Below are 16,602 nucleotides of genomic sequence, written 5' to 3' on the forward strand. Positions count from 1 at the left end.
TTTTGTAGGTAGAGATGGGAAGAGGGAACGTGCCAGAATGGCATGAGCAAAGCTGTAACAGTAGGAAAGACTGGCCAACATTCAATGGACAGCTAGGTGGGCAGAGGGGTGCAGAGGGAGTGAGAGGGACAGGGGAGGAGTAGAAGGCAAGTCTGGACAGGAAAGTTGGGATCATGTTACAGAGGTAATTGTATTTTGTGCTGAGTGGGTAATAGGTGTTGTCCAGGCTGCAAGCATGGAAACAATATACACAATGATTTAAAAGGGAAAGTGACAATCCAAGAATGCCTCTAGAAAACTATCATGTTAGTCCAGCTGTAAAATAATAAAGGTTTGAGCTAGACTGCTGGCATTGGAAATGGTGTGTGAGTGTATGTATGTGGGGGGTGGATATTGAAAAATGGAACTGGGGGCGCCTGGGTGGCTCAATCTGTTAGGCGTCTGACTCTTGACTTTGGTCCAGGTCATAATCTCACTATTTGTGAGTTCAAGCCCCACATCAGGCTCTACACTGGCAGCATAGAGCCTGCCTGGGATTCTCTCTCTCTGCCCCACCCCTGCTCTCTCTCTTTCTCTCTCTCTCCCTCTGTCTCAAAATAAATAAACATTAAAGAAAAGAAAGAAAGGGGCACCTGGGTGGCTCAGTCGGTTAAGCGGCTGACTTCGGCTCAGGTCATGATCTCGTGGTCCGTGAGTTCGAGCCCCGCGTCAGGCTCTGTGCTGACAGCTCAGAGCCTGGAGCCTATTTCAGATTCTGTGTCTCCCTCTCTCTCTGACCCTCTCCCACTCATGCTCTGTCTCTCTCTGTCTCAAAAATAAATAAACGTTAAAAAAAATTTTTTTTTAAAAACGGAATTTAATTCAAGGCCACTGCATACAGTAGAACAAATTGGACAAGAGGGAAAAGGTTAGAGTCCTACACATAAAAACGTTTTAGCCACTTTTCAACAGATGGGCCATATATATGTGTGTGTGATGTCAAAAATAATTAATGTGACATATGCAGGTATATTTGTAGCCAGAAATCCCTGGCATCTTTTTCCAAAGTATAGAACATTTTTTAAAACTGAAACAAAAAAGGGGTGCCTGGGTGGCTCAGTCAGTTAAGCGTCCAATTTCGGCTTAGATCACGATTTTGTGGTTAGTGAGTTCGAGCCCCACGTCAGGCTCTGTGCTGACAGCTCAGAGCCTAAAGCCTCTTTTGGATTCTGTGTCTCCCTTTCTCTCTGCCCATCCTCCGCTTCTGCTCTCTCTCTCTCTCTCTCTTTCTCTCTTTCAGAAATAATAAATGAATAAACTTAAAAAATTGAAAGCAAAAACAGTAATAATCATCTGGAAGCAGGGAGATGTAATTGGGTACTGTTAATCATTACTATGTAAACGAGGTTGAGTATTTTTCCATTTCAGCAAATTACTAGAACAAGTGGAAAAACCCACTGGAGTACAGATATCCAGTCCATAAACAGAACAGGGTAATACAAATTACCCTGATTCCTTGTGACATGCAAACGGCTTGTCGTGCTTTTCTTACAAAAAAAAAGAGAAATGAGTAACAGAACCAACTCTTTTGTGTTTTACTTACCTTTTTATTATGCTAGTGAAAATGTCTTATTTTAGATGTAACTAGATAGTTGAAGAAAATGACTATCTAAAATTCCAAAAATTAAACAAAATGGTAACAAGATGTAGTGTTTGAATCAATCACTGACTGCAGGTTGAGGGCTCACTATGAAGGTGACTTTGGGCTAAATTTGGGGGGGAACCATGAGAAAGAAGAGACTCAGATCAACCATAGCGAGGCTTGAACCTGGCTAAACAAATCTGGTTAAAAAACAAGAGGAAACTAAAAATCAATAAATTATAACATTGTAGGCCATTGACATTATCAAGGAATTCATTCAGAGAACTTAGAAAATTCCCAATGCTCAAATTCCAAAATGGTATATAATTCCCCCACAAAATGGTCATGCCACAACAATTTGATATCATCAAAACTATGTTGGACTATAATGGAGGCCAATTTGCTGGGTTCACTCTCTTGGCTAGTGACCCACTACCTCAAACCAGTTTTGCAAACTTCTGTGGAAGTTATACCCTTGCAAAATTACAAATGGCAATGCCATGAACCTCATGGATTACTTGAAAGAAGTCAAAACTGGGATTTCTAATACTATACATTGTCAAGTGATTAGCAAAATGGCAGTTCAAGGGGGGGGGGGGTGAAAAGAATGTAGAAATCCCTAGAACAGAGTTTATGCTTCACAGAAGAGGTGCAGTTGTGCTGGGAATGACTTGTGTTCAGGATTGGTACAGATAAGAGAAGGGAGGAATGGAAAGGGGAGAAAGAAGGAGGAAGGAAGGCATCCCAGTGAGGAGTCAGGCCATGCCTGATTTCTTGCCTCTGAACTCTTCCCACCCCCAGGCTTAGCACCACCTCAACCTGAGAGTCAAACCTTTTCTTGGGCAGTTCTGGCAAAGAGCAGTGAGCCTATTATTAAATGGCAGGTGCCATAGCAGGCATTTTATTCAATCATCATACCAAATCTATAAAATATTTATTACTTTCCTCATTATTATATGTGAAGAAATTGAGGCTTACAAAAATTAAGGAACTTGCATACGATCATACAGTTAGTGGCAGGAGGATAAAATTCAAGTTCAAAGGCTTTTACTATGGTAGATTCCCTCTCAGGCTCCCAACACACATTCTTAGCCCTGTGGTTTTTGGGACACAGGACTGGTTCACTTGATTCTATTTGGTGCTGATTGGGTGACCTAGTTTTCACAAGCTTCTTTCTTATTATAGGGAACAAATTCTATAACTATATTCCTGCTTGTCTTACTCTTTATGATTTCATCCTGCCCTTGATAAATTGCATGATAACCTAGCTCTTCTAGGATGGGAGCTTTTTCTTGCTATTGTCATATTTCCTCCTCCTCCCAGGGACAAAAATCCTACTCTTGGATTTCACCAAGAATTCTTGGACCCTACTACCACCTGTCAGTAGATATTCTAGGTTCTGTTTATCTGTATCCCTAGATTTCTCAGATGGCTGTCTTGGATCCCTTCATCTCTGTCATCCATAAGCTAGTCCATTCCCACTCTTGAAGTTTGGCTTTTTCTCAGGGGAACTGCTTGCCTGGATTGCCCCAAATTTTCTGTTCCCATACTTGTCCCAAATTCTTTTCTATTGGCTAGACTTGTTCCCTCTAGTACTAACTACATTTGGGGATCTGTCTCCCAAATTATTTACAATTCCATGTGTAGGTACTTTGCCAGTTCCTTTAGCTGTGTAACTGGGCTGTGTGTGACCCATAATGTAAGCGTGGCAGAACAGTAGTGGGAAAAAGCAGAGTGTGTTCTGGAGAGGTGCAGAGCTGACCTAAAAAAAGTGGGAGGGTGTGTATGACAGGTGTTGAAAGTAAAGATGGATTAGTGGGGTAGCAATTAAAAAGTTTTAAATGGGGGCGCCTGGGTGGCGCAGTCGGTTAAGCGTCTGACTTCAGCCAGGTCACGATCTCGCGGTCCGGGAGTTCGAGCCCCGCGTCAGGCTCTGGGCTGATGGCTCAGAGCCTGGAGCCTGTTTCCGATTCTGTGTCTCCCTCTCTCTCTGCCCCTCCCCCGTTCATGCTCTGTCTCTCTCTGTCCCAAAAATAAATAAACGTTGAAAAAAAAATTAAAAAAAAAAAAAGTTTTAAATGACAGGATGAGATCTTGGCTATAACCCAGTAGCGATGAGTAATTAGTATTGGATCCTAAGCCCCCTAGAGAGATTAGCCAGTGTGGAGGATGGACTAGAGAGGACTAAAGACAGAGAAACAAGGAAACCATTAAAGTTGCACAAACAGGAAGTGATGAGAGCCTGGATTAGAGTTCATCTGTGATAACCCACAGGAAAGAGATAAGAGACACAATCTGAAGCAAAAACTACAGACTCAAGAACAGACCAGATTTATAGGAAAGCAGAAATCAAGAATGACTGCAAATTCATAATTATGGTGGAGTCATAGGTAGAAGCGAGGGAATCTAGGAAGGGGAATCAAACATTGGAAAATAAAAATAAAACCCAAGCTTTCTTTCCAAGATGTTTCATTAATAATACTGATTATTTTTGAGAGCATTGCTAGCAAGTATTCGATCAGAAGGGTGTGTTAAAATCAGTTAAATTGTCAAAATGAGGCTAGAAGGCAAGTGAGAGATCAGGGCTAAACACATCAATTTGGGAGCAGAATCCATAAATATGGATGAGAAAACTGTAAGGGAATTAAAACCTAATTTGTCAAAAATCCTACAGTTTTACACAATACTCTTCTGGGTCTGGGCCTCTTCCAGGCTGGTGGCCAAGAACAGGCAAGGGAGTTACAGATGGACTGAATACGTATAAATAAGAAAATCTGTTGTATAACTTGGCTATAAAAAAAAATCCACCTCTCTACTTACACATGGTCTTTCTAGTGCTTGAGAAGTTTGATGATATTACGCCTGGATGAGCGTTTCTGATCTCTTCCCACTGAGAAAAGCTGCAGATACTACTCAAGGGATCATTCCCTTTGGGTGCTAAAATGTATTCTCCCACAAGAGGTGTCCAAATGCCTCTTTTCTTAGATCAAATGCAACAATTACCTGAATTTAACCCTCAGCTGTGTTTATTTCTTATTCTTAATTCTCCTTTCCAAATTTATATCATGTGACCACAATAAGCAAGCCATTGATTCATTAGTGTCTGCACCTGTAAAATGGGAACATTAAGAACTGATTTCCTTTTTGGTGAAGAAAGAGGAATCTTAAGTCAATACAGAATTTACACTTTGAACAAGATGTTCTGAGGAACTGCGGATTGCTCATTTTAGCGTGCTACTTTTAGATTGTGTGCTCAGAGACTACTGACTGGGGTAGCCCATATAACTTTTATGTAACTTCAGGACCAAACTAGGCTTCTTTTAATTCTGATCCTAATTAAAATTAAAAAAAAAAATAACAGGAAGAAAGAAAGAAAAATGAGGATCTTTATGGGGGGGGTTCTTTTGTGGGGAGGAAACTTTTTGGATATGAACTGACATTTGCCCAACAGTTTTCTGAGTTCAGCAAATAACTCAGCACACATGGATTAAATTTCCAATGAAAAATATGGAGCTTACAAAGTAAATGGAAAGTACTTGGCAGGACATATATTTACATCTGATGAAGGGAAATTTGGGGGGGGGGGTAGTGGGCCAAACATGATTAATGCATCTTCACTCATCACCATAACAGAAATTGCCAGTTATCACTGGCACTGTGATGTGGCTTTCTCTAAGAAATCAGCACCACCCTGAGAGGAATCTGACTTCTGTGTGAGCTCTGTGTGTGTGTGTGCGTGCTTGTGTACAAACTTAGTGCACAGTTATGCCTTACAAGTGAATCAATCATTGAATAAATGAAGACCTTTTATAATATAGAAACCAGTTTATAAAATGCAGGGGAAAAATCTGATATTTGATGTGTGTGCTATGATTCTCTGCTTTAAGATATGAGTCTGAAGATAGGTCTCTTTTCTCATTGTGATGACATTTTTAGCACAGTAAGAAAATGAGACTCTTTAGTCACACAGCTAATAAATGAGAGAACAGAAATTCAAACCCGTGGCTGTTTCATTTGAAAGTTCAAGCTTTTTTCCACTACGTTTGCCACCTACAGTAAGAAAAATGGTGCAAGTGGAGACACAAAGCAGGAGGCTGTGGGGAACAGCCAGACTACAAAATATATCTTGCTGATTCTATATCTACATCATTACTAACATTCAAAGGAAAGGCACTACATTAGCAAGCACTCACCCAGTGACGAAAAATAAACTCAGCCTCACAGAGATTGTAGTGGCTTGCCGAAAGTCACAAGGCTAGTGGGAGAACACAAGACTTGTGACCTGGGAGAGCCAGAATTTGAACCGAGAGATATGTAACTTAAAATTTCAGGTAATAGGCAAAACATTTTCACTCTTGATACTCCTTTAAATCCAACAACAATCCTAGAAGAATGTTAGAAATTATAGAAATAAATTGGAGTCAACACATAAGAGTCAGATTTGCTAGGCCTCCTTGTGAGTTATTTCAGACAAATAAGCTCTTGCATCTTGCAAGGAGGGGGAGATAGAAAGAAAAATATATATAAAATATTGTATTTTCCCAAATGGGAAACATAAGGGTACAGATTTTACTTGCAGGCTCAGATATCTTTTTGTATATATGGTAAATAGTATTCTGTCTTCTTTCGTTCTTTTATGTTCTTATGAAGGTCTCCATCAGAAGAAGCTGGAATAACTCCTACATCAGAATTTCTGCAGAGATTAAACAGAATTTTACAAGTAAACCTGCCATGGTGTTCAGGACAATTTTCAGAGTGCTATGAAGCTCACCAGGACTGCATTGTGGGGTCTACCCCTCAGAATAATTCAGTTTTGGGGACACCATTATTTCCCTTCTCATACTTTCTCAAAAAAGGGGAAATTCCATACCTCTCGCAGATAGGACAATATACTTCTAGATGCCTCCTGTCCCTTCTTTCATGGGAAGGGAAGGCTAGCTAATTTGATTGGTGGAGAGCCTAAACACCATTGAACCATGATTTTTCCAAATACTATGGTTAGTGAATGGAAAAGTTTGTGATGGCCAATCATTTCTCTTGCTGTCTTGTACTGGCTGTGCTCATGGGTGGTGGGGTCACTTATGCTTCAAGATCTAGGAAGCAACTAAATTTTCCCCAGGTAGGCCTAGCTGGGCTTCTGTTCTCCTTGCCAGCCTTCTTGGCTGTGAATGGGTGAGTCAGGTTGGCCCATCACCAAATGCCAAATAGCCTTAATAAATGTTCATTCCTAAAAGGAAGTGCTAGTTTAGCCTCAGGTCCAAGTCAAATTGTCTAGGCCACCTTTACTGTGAGTAAAATTGGTAATTTGTAGTTAAAACCTCTAAAAGGAAGGTGGGATGTGTGAGTGTTATTCTAAGCCTAGAACATTTGGGACCTTTGAGATAGGCATTTTACTCCTCTGCTGTCTTAAAAACTTTGGCATAGCATAACCATCAGCAGGATCTGGCTCCCTATTCTTAAGAGTCATGGGTTTGTTCTGCTTTTTTCTTTGCTTCCTGCACAAAAGGCACATAACAAGTATCTGTTGATTGATTAGAGTAAGTTGCTAAACAGCAACTGGTGTTTAAATTAATCCTACTTGAGCCAAGACCGCTGGCCTAAGGCACAGAGCAAATCTCTGAAATCAGACATAGTCATCTTCACATCAGAGAACAAAATGTTGTATTTTATGATGAAGGGGGAGGAGAAACAGGAAAAGGTACTGATGGGTCTCACTGGAACCAGAAAGTGCTCAGTCCAAAGGCCCACTACGGTTTTCTGCCACCTCTCAGAGTGTTACGCTATCAGCCAGGCAGGTCCAAAGAGGTAAATGGTCATGGGACTCAAAACAAATGAAAAGATTCAGTGTACCCTGGAATTTATGCTGACATTCCTCTGAGAAAAAAAGCACAAGGAACCTTTGTGATTGATTGGTTCATTCACTCATTTATTGACAAGGAATTATAAAGCAACTACTCTTTTAGGTAAAACAGTTTTCTCTGCATATGCACATGCCTTCAAAAGGAAGGGAACCCGTAGGAAGATTGATGTGGTCATAGGTCAAATCATACTCTCCAAGTCAGCTTTACCAATACTAAAGCTCATTTATTTTAGGTCCACCCACCTAACTCTGGTCTATTTCTTTTTTTTTTTTTTCTTTTTAATGTTTATTTATTTTTGAGAGAGAGACAGAGTGTGAGTGGGGGAGGGGCAGGGAGAGGGGGAGATACAGAATCTGAAGCAGGTCCAGCTGACAGCTGTCAGCACAGAGCCTGATGTGGGGCCTGAACCCACGAACCATGAGATCATGACCTGAGCAAAGTCCAACGCTTAACCAACTGAGCCACCCAGATGCCCCTCTGGTCTATTTCTTTTTTTCTTTTTTAAATGTTTATTTATTTTTGACAGAGAGAGAGAGAGAGAGAGTGCAAACGAGGTAGGGGCAGAGAGGAGGGAGATACAGAAAGTGAAGCAGGCTCCAGGCTCTGAGCTGTAGTCACAGAGCCCAACACGGAACTTGAACTCATGAACCATGAGATCATGACCTGAGCTGAAGTCGAAGTCAGCTTAACTGACTGAACCACCCAGGTGCTTCCTTCTGGTCTATTTTTTAATTTGTTCAGAAATTAAAAGAAGAAGGGGATGATTACTTATTGCCCCTCAAAATTTCAAAACATGCTTACTGAATAAAAAACAATTTATGGAACTTTTTCTTAAAACATTTGCTAGTGTAGACAGCTTTCCACCAACCACATTCTTGATAAGTATTGATGGACAGTAATTGGATGTTACACTCCCTGCCATGTTCATTCCTATGATGCAACTAGCTGAAGAACCATATTAGCCATAGCATGGAGGAGACCAAAAGAAGTTGTCCAAATATAAGGTCACTCTGCTTCCACATGGAGGTGACCACTGAAGACAGGTTGTGCTTGGCTAAGGTTCTCAAGAAGTTTAAGGTTTCCATTCAGGACTTATATATATGGAAAGATTATCAAAGTGCCTGCAGTAGGGTCCCCTCCCTAAGGAAAGAAAAAGAAGCCTCAAGGCAACCTAGCTATACACATACATGACAACATCCCTCATGACCTTGTAACATGAGACCACTTAATCAGACTGCATACTTGTGTGTTACCTTTTTTGGAGACAAAGAAGTAAAAAATACATTGAAAACTACACCATGCACCATGTGGCATTCGGGGCTCAGATCTTTGGGTATGAACCCAACTGAGTGGTCCTGGTAGGAATGAAGTTGCTTCCTGGAAAGAAAAACCTCAGTGCCATGACTTTCTGGGCGAGAATCCTGCTACATTCCAAGTTGCACACCATGCAGAATGACTTCAATGACTTAACCCTAGAAAACTCTTGAAGCAAATATAACTAAATGCCTACCTTAATCATAACAAAATGAAAAACTTTATCCAAGCATTTAACTTTGAACAATCACTTCCTACGTGTTCCTTACGTGACATTTGAGGACTTCAAGCAAAGCTCTTTCTGTATTCCCGTGTTTTCAAAACATATTCTTGGTAACCAAATAAACTAACCTGCTAAAAAGGATTATTGACTCCTAGCCAGTTAAATGTCAGAATCATTCACCAAAAAAAAAAAAAATACCCACCTTGGTTCTGGAGTGTTGGGTCTGTAACTCTCTGCTTTGGCAATAACTGGATATAGCAGAACCAGTTTTCTATTACCAACCCTCCAGTTACAACGATAAAATAAAGTTATCTGCACTTGGAAGTATATTTATCTTTCTAATGTTTGCAAACACATTTGTGATTGGGGAGGAAAGGGGGTGGTTAGGGTAGATACATACATCTTGTCTAAGGGAGGTATCAAAATTTTTAAAGGTATATAGTAAAAAGAGAGAGAGAAAGAGAGAGAGAGAGAGAGAGATATTTGTAAAACCCAATCCTGTTTTTGTTAGTGAGTACTGAGGAGCACTACAAACAGAATTAGTCACTAGCAACTGTGTCATAGGTCCCGATCAGAAACAATCGGACTACTGGGACTCCTGATTGGCACAAATGGAAGCCCAATATTCAAAAGTTTCTCAATAAGGTGTGTCTATTCCTATTTTGCTCCCACTAAATTGTGAGCACCTTAAATCAGAAGCGCAGTTTATATCCATCTATAAGTTTGTGCCTGTTATGTGGTAGGCACTTGACAAGTTGTTAAGCGAATAAAAGATGTTGATAATTTATAAGTCAGAGGTAAAATAGATTTCAGGTAAAGCTTTTGCTAGATGAGTAATGGATACAAATATCAAGCACGTCTGCAGGAAGGGTGATGAATATAAGTTATTCATTTTTGCGTTTATTATTAAACAGAAGCCCTAGGGAACAGACATACATGGCACTTAATGTTGTTAATTAAAAGTAGATGAAACTATAATTGAAACTATGAAAGCACCCAATCTTTTCCTTATGTTAAGCACCTGATTTTTAAATGCAAATAATAAAATATTCCCACAAAGCAATTCTATTAAACTTCACTCCACATCCTAAAAAAAGCAAGGTTCTCGGGGCGCCTGGGTGGCTCAGTCGGTTAAGCGATCGACTTTCGCTCAGGTCACAATCTCGCGGTCCGTGAGTTCGAGCCCCGCGTCAGGCTCTGGGCTGATGGCTCAGAGCCTGGAGCCTGCTTCCGATTCTGTGTCTCCCTCTCTCTCTGCCCCTCCCCCGTTCATGCTCTGTCTCTCTCTGTCTCAAAAATAAATAAATGTTAAAAAAAAAAATTTAAAAAAAAGCAAGGTTCTCATCTGTTCTGTTGCCATTTGTATTAATTTTTAATGTTTTAAAGAATAACAGGTATAGGGGCACCTGGTTGGCTCAGTAGGTGGAGAATGTGATGCTCAGGGTTGATCCTGGGATTGTGGATTCAAGCTCCATGCTGAGTGTAGAGATTACTTAAAAATAAAAATCTTAAAAAAAATAAAGTATTAAAAAAATAAACTCTGTAATCAACTTCTAAATAAACAGCTATTTCTGTATATATTAATGATCTTATAGAAAGAACACTCAGGACTTAATAAAACCCCAGAAGACTTTAGAAAATCCTGACTCACAAGAACATAGTGCTTATTTGGTTTCAGGCCATTGGCTACTTCATTGTTGAAATTTTCCAAGTCAGATAGCGTTACATTTGGAATATGCCAGCGAGCATTAATAACAATGACCATAAATGAAAAGTTGGCCTTTCCCAGTCAGATGTAAGGCTAAGCTTTCCAAATCCAGGCAGCAGAGGGCAGTGAAAGCACTGTTAATTGATCATATAAACCTTTTATTACAATCTGGAGACAAATATTGTATTACAACTTACAACTGCATTTTCCATTTTAAACACCACACATGTAAGTAGTTTGAAAAACAATACATCTTTAGCGTCAGATGCATTTTTGAAACCATCTAGAACGTTTAGAAAGTGCAATGAGATATCTATCCAGCATTTCAGGGACTTACAGTTCACTTTAATATAACAGAAAAATGTTTTAGAGGATAAGACTACATTGTGACCTTGGTCTAAAATTTACCTGTGTGGTGCAGGAGATACTAAAACTGTGCTAACCTATCAGACAGAGTGCTGTGCTTATTTATATTAGCATAGAGTTTAAGAGCTTCAAGGGGCCCTTAAGGTCAACTGACGGTCATGGAAAGGTTACTAGAGTCTCTCAACTGGACAGTGGCTAAGGTATAATCAGAACAGAGGTCTTCTCGTGCCTCTCACTTTAAAGTTTGTGCCGTACAGGATTTCATAATACTTAAGAGTTAGATTCAGGACCTCTGATGTTTTTCTCAGAGTTCAGAGGTCTTAGGAATCCTCAGGTGAAAAATGCAGTAGTGTTCAAAATCACTCCAATCTTGTTTCTGCAAAAGTTCTCAAGAGGTGAGGACAAAATAAACCCAGTAATGTTACACATTTTAATCAATATATATTCCATGGTTTTCAAAAGTAAGACCCCGCCACTCCCTGACTCCAACGCCAGCTAAGAAGAAGACACTGTTCTTTTACCTCAGCAAATGCATGCATATCTGGTCCCATTCTTGGCATGCTCCAGCCCTATATCGTGGTTAGAAATCTTACTAAAGGGGACTGGACGTGGATATGAATGCTTTCTTAGCTGTGACCTTCTAAAGCCTGGGCTTCAGTCTGAAAGATCTGTCACTCACTTTCCTTACTGAGTTAGGTATGTCAATATCAGGTAAAATGGTTAAATGGCTAATGGTAAAATAATAATAACCTTTAGGGGAGAGGATCTCCGTGAAGCCACAACACTGCTACACCAGATCCAATGAAACATTTTGCCTCTGTACTTTGTTGATCTGTCTGGAACACATGATGTCTGATTGGCATTAGCAAGCTCCAGGGTTGCCAGTGACATTCTCCTGACCCTGCAGGAGTTCTTCCTTCTTTAAAGAACACACACTAAGCCTGGGGCCCAGGACCTCTTGCTTTCATTTTCACTAGTTGGCTTCTCAGCCTGCTTGCTCTGTTCTAAGTCTGTAGTCTTTCAGTGAGTCAAGGGCCAGGCTGAATTCCCAGAGCAAATTCCTCCAAAGCCAAACAAGGAAATGTTCAACGAGTCTTTGGAAACCAATAGCCAAGAGCACTAGGTTATCTTATTTGGAAGTCAATATATTGGATGTTGCACATTTTTCACCAAAATTAGACATTTTATGGATTAGCTATGTATCTTCACTACATCACATTCTCTAACAAAGGTTAAAGGTGCATGAACAGATCTATGTTTCAAGTAGACACTACATTTTTTTTTTAGGGTATAAAAGTTTTTCAAGCCAAGTCAACAGGAATACCACCTAGTGGCCCAGTTTTTAACTACAGACTTTAGTTAAAATGCTGTGTATCCTATTAGTTTTTGAGGAGATGCCTGATACCTAAGGGAATTATCCAGAGGCGTGTGCCAAAATCATAGGGAAAACATGGAGCCTCTTTGTAGAGAAACTATCAAGTACTATTCTATATCTCTTTTACCCAGATGGCAAATAATTCTCTAAAAATGACCATGGATGGGGGCTTCTCCATTGTGCTTTCACTTGGGCTGGCCAGAAAAGCCACAGAGCCTCCCGCCAATAACCAAGTGGAGCTTTGTTTTCTTGTGTGCTGACATGTGTTACCATCCAGCAAGGATTAGGCTCTGGGCATGACCTGCTGGTTTGGAAACCTGAAGCCAGGATATTCAGAATCCCGCCTCTTAGGCATACCCCAAACAACAAAGGGAAGCTATTTGTTTGGAAAGTCCAGTCTCAAGGACTGTCAGAACTAAGAGGTCAACTGTAGAATTATCAGGAAGCTCAATGAATACCTTATTTACACGGCTCCTCTGTAAAGTTTTGTTCCCATGGGGAGAGACAGAGAGAGAGAGAGAGGGAGGGAGGGAAGAAAAAGGAAGAAAGTAGGGAAAGAAAAGAAAACAAAACAGGCAGTATAAAGTGGGAGTTAAAACGGGCTCTAAGTTAAAACCCACTTACTAGCTGAGTTCAATCACCTAAGTCTCTGTCTTCTCAAATATTAATGATATGTAAGTTACAGAACTGCTATTAAGAATTCATTGAGGTAATCTCTATAAACTACTTAGTGCGGTGCCTGGAACATGTCAAGTATGCTCAGTGAAGGTTAACCATTATTACTGTTATTTTTAAGTAATTAAATAAGAAGGAGGAAAAGATGTGCCTATCGTGATGTACGATTCCTTAAACACTACCATTTTGTTAGCTAATCATTCAGAGCCTTGTGAGGAAAGACCAACAATCTGAGTACATCAGTGAATTTGGTCTCCCATCCAAGTACTAACCAGGCCCGACCCCGCTTAGCTTCCGAGATCAGACGAGATCGGGCGCCTTCAGGGTGGTATGGCCGCAGACAGTGAATTCGGGTGCCATAAGAACCTCATCAATCTATTCAACCTACATGTATAGAATTTAGAACCTGGGACACAGTGGATCACCATTTGTTCAGGCTGCACCATGAACAAGGGAAACTGGTGGAGGGGACCTTTCACTTCACAAGGCCTACACCCTGGCTATGGGTTGCATCACCCCAAAAAAAGAAATGCGAATTTTGTTTGTTGGTTTTAGTTTTGCATAAATGTTCCATATGAACTAGCAGCAGCCCTAGGACCCAATTCCAAATCCCACAGCTTTTATTTATTTATTTATTTATTTATTTTTGAGAGAGAGGGAGAGAGAAAGAGAGCATAAGTGGAGGAGGGGCAGAGAGAGAGAGAGAGGGAAAGAGAGAATCCAAAGCAGGCTTCATGCTCTCAGGGTGGAGCCCAATGTAGAACTCCATCTCAGGACCTTGGGATCATGACCTGAGCCAAAATCAAAAGTTGGGTGCGTAACCAGCTAAGCCACCCAGGTGCCCCCCATATCCCACAGCTCTTTATGATTATGACCAAACCCTCCAGCCATACCCTGACTTCCATTCTCCAGATGAGACTGTAGAGAAGTTCCTTCCCTAGGATCTACTTGGGTAAGGAGGGAGCTATGTTCCAGAGTCCAGACTCTGGGAAAGAGGAACCAGTTCAAACAAGCCTCTGAAACCTTGGGACTCCACCCAGAAACTGAAAAGGATGGGACACTCTTCCTTTTCTTTCTCATTAGAGAGCTCATACCTCAATTCTGCCCAAAAGGTATTGCTTGAGTACTGAAGTGTGGGAGCTAGAGAGAAAGATGATGGAAATAAACCACATTTTCTGCCTCCCCTTTCATTCTAGCAGCCCGAATGAACAGTGAAGAACTTCATAGCCAACTTTTGTCATTGAGTCCCTTTGTCTGAAATTCTATCCTCTGATTGACCTAGATTAATCCTGCTTGTCCTGTCAGACTTAAATTTCCATGATGTGCAATCCCATCCAAGAATGAGGTAGGGCCTTTCTATTTCTTCTTTGCATCTTGAACATTCTTCCTGGAATGTAAATCCATGAGGACAGGACCTATGCCTGTCTTGTACACAGTTGTAATCTCACCACCCACAGCGGTACCTGATACATAGCAGACGTTTGGCAAATATTGTTGAATGAGTATATAAATTATTCAGTACAGATAAAGGAAGGGAGAAAATATTATGCAGCCACACTGCCTTCTATATGGCAAATAGAAAGTGGATTCTAGAACATGAAAGGCCCCTTGCCTGAACACCAGGAAGGATTTAGGTATGAACAAGATGGGCCTGCTCTTGAATTTGGGGGTGCATGAAAAGGAAAGGCATACTCTGAACAACAGAGAGCAAGAATATCCCAGAACTGGAGTGTGGGGGAGAAGCAGGAAAGATGACATGAGGAAGAGAATCAGGAGGCAGAAGAGAAGACTGGCAGACATCGGAGTGCTCTGTGAGGGGAAGCAGACAATGAGAAAGCCCTGGTGATGGGTACCAGATAGACCTAAAGCAGGAATGTGCCCTGCGTCATTTGAAGTTTACTGCTGTGCTCTCCCATGACCCCAAAACTCTCAGTTCAACTTCTGAAACACAGAGTCAGTATAGTAACCTTGTTTTCATGATTGCTTTGTGTGGGAGGAGGAGAGATAGACCAGGGTGTGGGAGGGAACAGAAGAGAAAGAGTTGTGTCCCAACCTTGGGTCTGTGTCAGAACAGAAATAAAAGAACAGCTGCAAGAGACAGAGAATATCAGACAGCAGGAAATCAGAGCAAAGCTGACAGAGAATGTAACAAGAATCCTGGGGACATGCTTTGGACTTCAGAGAGACATGAAATGGGAGTTTTGTGCTGCTAATCTCAAAGGGCCAGGAGGTCCCAGCTAATACCTGGGACACATTATGCATTTTGCCATAAAGGTTATTGTTCTCATCTGTGATGCCTTTTGGATTATGAGTCCCTTGAAGGCAGGGATTTTCTTATTTGTAAGAACATCAGAATCTCTAGCACAGTGTCTAACAGAGAGTAGTTACTATTCATTGAATGAATAGATGAATGGCTATCATGGATCGTCTCCATTTTGAACTACCTACAATTAATGAAAAAATCCGATGGGAATGACGGAGAAAGGAAGAGAGAGAGACAGAGAAAGAGAAAGATGGAGAAAGAATAAGAATTGTACCCTAATATATAAAATCTGAAGGTTTCCTCAGGCAATGTTTTCTCCCTTATCTCTGGTTTATCTCTCAATCTCTAAAACTTCCCTTGGCATCAGCTCCATGTTCTAGAATTAGGTTGAGTGGAGCCAAAGACTGGGGAATGGTCTTTACAGGTGATCCTCCTTTTATGCACAGCCCAACCACATCCCACTAGTCTACAATCCCAACTCAGTGAAAGCCATGGATTGCCTGGACAGGACTTGATTAGAAATAGTCACATTTCAAGGACAGGATGTATCCAGGACAGCTTTGGCCTCTAAACTACTGAGTTTTCCTACAGCTAGTATTTAAAGATGAATACAAGTTTTCCAGAACTGTATGCAAAAAACTTAATGCAAGTTGTTAGGTCAGAAGATCAGGAGAGACAACCCTATGATGAAGGTCTGACAGACAATGGAATGAATCTTAACAACATTTAATACTAATTTTAACAAGCTAGTTGATCCTCATTTCCCTGTGTTTTTGATTAATCGACAGAAGGAATAAGTAAAATCTAATATTTTTTAAGAAGTTAAAGGTACAAAACTTAAAAAAAATTGTTGGCACCAGATCTAAATAGATGAAAATCCAAAAGTCATTGTGTTTTTCTTATTGTTGAAGTTATATTAAATATTGACATAGCAGTTAATGATAACATAGATCAGTAAGTCAGGCAAAATGATTTCTGATTCTGGTGGCCTGTGTGAATATACCATTAAACTGAAATAATCCACCTCTGAAATTGTAGATAGGATTAAAGTTTAGTTCTTCCTAGATGAAAACATGCTTAAGTAGGACATAAAGTACTGTCTGCAAACTCACTGTAATGATCTAACAGGATAGGTATCTGCCCAGGACGCCTCGTACAAAGTATCTGACTTTGGTCACAACAATGTACTCTCTCAC

General features: G+C 40.5%; 1 protein-coding gene across 2 annotated transcripts in view; it reads right to left on the reverse strand.

Annotated features, from left to right (window-relative positions):
- Positions 1-16,602, reverse strand: part of SYNPO2 (synaptopodin 2) — a 172,679-nt gene that overhangs the window by 80,152 nt on the left and 75,925 nt on the right. The window lies entirely within an intron of this gene.

The sequence above is a fragment of the Prionailurus bengalensis genome, chromosome B1 (genome assembly GCF_016509475.1).
Source record: "Prionailurus bengalensis isolate Pbe53 chromosome B1, Fcat_Pben_1.1_paternal_pri, whole genome shotgun sequence".
Taxonomy (NCBI): Eukaryota; Metazoa; Chordata; class Mammalia; order Carnivora; family Felidae; genus Prionailurus; species Prionailurus bengalensis.